Below are 2,820 nucleotides of genomic sequence, written 5' to 3'. Positions count from 1 at the left end.
TACAGATCTAGCAGTGGATTGTTTACTTATGACAAATGTTATAATATATAGAGGTGGTTTTGTATTGTATGATTGTGTACAATTAAATGAAATTGCTCTCTATCTGTCTTTCTCTCTTAACTTACTTTTATGATTCTTGAATCTTGATTAGTGAGTTGTGATCATAGCTAGCTACTTCCGATCTTGGTGGAGGAAGGACCTGCTAGTAGCTGCAATTTATTCCCAGGTTGGATTCTTATTTGGATTGTTTTAACATTTTGTTAAGCTATCTTCAGCTATTCCCTTTTGTGTCTTGTTTTTGTTGTTAGTTTGTTGTTCCCCTACTATAGTAGTATATATGCCTTGTATAAATGAACATGCTTAATCGGTAAGGAGTATAACGGCCTTGTATAAATGAACGTGCTTAACCGTCAAGGTATACCATATGCTCTCTTCTCTTTATTAACATGTGGCTTCTTTTTCTTATTTTATTCTTAAATTTTCAGTGATGGTTGACCGTCCCAATCTAGTGCCTCATAGAGGACGCAATAAAAAGAAAAAGTCACAACCTTCAATAGATTCTTTTTTGTCAAGACAGACCATTGCCAATGTAGGACATGAGAGTAGTGGTGGGAGCTCGAAAACTTGTAATGAGGTTTCCCAAGAGTCTTCTTCCAATAAACCCAAAAGGAAGTGGAGGACTCAATGGACTCTACTACATCCTTGGGCATATTTATGCAAGTCTACATGTAATGAGGACCGCATAAAATGCACTTAGTGTGAAGAAGATGGAAGAGTGAATACTTTCACAATGGGTGGATCCCAAAGCATTCAGCTTTCAGCCTTGAATGAGCATGCAAAATCTGCAGATCATAGGAGAGCTGCAAGTATTTATCATGCAAAGCTAAAGGCTGTTGGTGGCAAAGGACCAATAGATGGGGGTATTGACACAATGGTGCATTCTGAACAGTCTAGAATAATCACTTGTATGAAGCTGGTACACTTTTGTGCATGCAATGATATTGCATTGGAGAAATATCCCACTCAATGTAAGTTACAAAGGGAACTTGGCACCCCTAATATGCCATCATCTGATGAGTATGGTGCATATACCAATCCGGTATCTGGAAGAGAGTTCTTGATGGCTTTATGAGATTGTACTAGGCAAGACTTGTATGCTGAAATTTGTGAAAGTCCATTTTTTTCAATCCTCATTGATGAAAGTACAGATAGAACCATGGAGAAACATTTGATTATCTACATTTTGTACTTGCCTGGGAATGGCAAAAGGAGAGCCCAATTGTAAATTTGTGAGATTGCTACCAGTTGATAATGGATCTGGGGAGGCAATCTACAATGCTGTCCATGCCATGCTCTTAGAGAGTAATCTGGATTTGAAGAAATTAGTTGCATTTGTAACGGATGGTGCCTCAGCAATGACAGGTCATAAGACAGGTGTAGTGGCACGGTTTCAAGCATCGGCTTCACGAATTATGGGCGTGCATTGTATTGCCCACCGTGAGGCACTTGCAGCAAAGGATGGTTTTGCATCGAATCCTCATGTGTTTGCTTTTGTTGATAAGGTTGCAAACAAGGTATATGCATGGCTAGGGAAATCAACAAATCGACATGTCGAACTTCGAAACTTGATGCATGAGTATCATATTGCAGACTTGAAAGTTTTACAAATCCATGCAATTCGATGGCTATCTAGAGGCCAAGTAATGGAAAGATTGGTTCCCTTAATGCCTGCTATTTTGGAGCAATGGAGAATGCATGAGAAAAAATGGTACAATTATGCCACAATCTTTCAAGTCCAGTTTATGATGCATTTGCTGGCTGATGTTTTGGTTGAATTGAATAAATTAAATGCAGAATTTCAGAGGGAGAACATGGATGTTACTATGATTGGAGTCTACTTGGATTTGACATTTGAGAAGCTCACTAAAAGGTATATATCTTATGAGGGCGAATTTGGTGCTGGTTCAAAACAGCTTACAAAGTTTTTGAACATGTCAAAAGATGGGAATATGTTATATGTTGATTCTAATGGGTTTACTCATAAGCATGTGCTACACTTTGTGCCAGTTCCAAAATTAGCTCCAAAAAAGAAACGAGACAGAGGAGTAAGTGATTCAGAAGAGGAGGATGCAACTCTTGATCTCAATGTATTGCCTCATGATGCTGGAAGTGCAAGTGGTTCCCTCGCTGAATGTATTTGCATTGGAAGGACATTTGTACAAGATGTTTTGAATGCTTTAAATAATAGGTTTCTTGATCTTGGGGTTTTCAACTCGGTCAAGCTATTTAATCCCTCTGCCTATCCTTCAGATGTAATTGAAAGGGATAAAAGGACTGAAGAATGGTTAGAGAGGCTTATTGGCAAGCTTAATGTTGATGATTCAACAATTGACATTAGAAAATGTTTGGGTGAACGGGAGGATTTTGTTGGCATGTTGTACAGGGTTGCTAGGAGTAGAGGTATGCATGATGCTTGGGCAATCTGCAGCAACACAAAGACTTGGTGGGACACATTTCCAGGACTGATGCATTTATGGCAAGCAAGCATAGTAATTCCAGCGAGTACAGCATCATGTGAGCGAGGTTTCTCTCGACAAAATGACATAAAGAGTAGCTTGAGAAGTAGCATGTGTCTGGAGACGCTTGATGCATTGATGTTGTTATCACTTAATGCAAGTGATGCATCACAAGTTTGTTGGAAAGATGTTTTTGATATTTGGTTACAAGTAAAAAAGAGGAGGGCGATGCCATTAGAGTGATTTGTTCACTAATTCCATGAAGTGCAACACAACTAAACAATAGTCAAAGGCCTAATTTTGG

This window comes from Cibotium barometz, chromosome 52 (genome assembly GCF_041138505.1).
Source record: "Cibotium barometz isolate CiBa-2024 chromosome 52, ASM4113850v1, whole genome shotgun sequence".
Classification (NCBI taxonomy): domain Eukaryota; kingdom Viridiplantae; phylum Streptophyta; class Polypodiopsida; order Cyatheales; family Cibotiaceae; genus Cibotium; species Cibotium barometz.
This window is presented reverse-complemented; position numbering follows the sequence as displayed.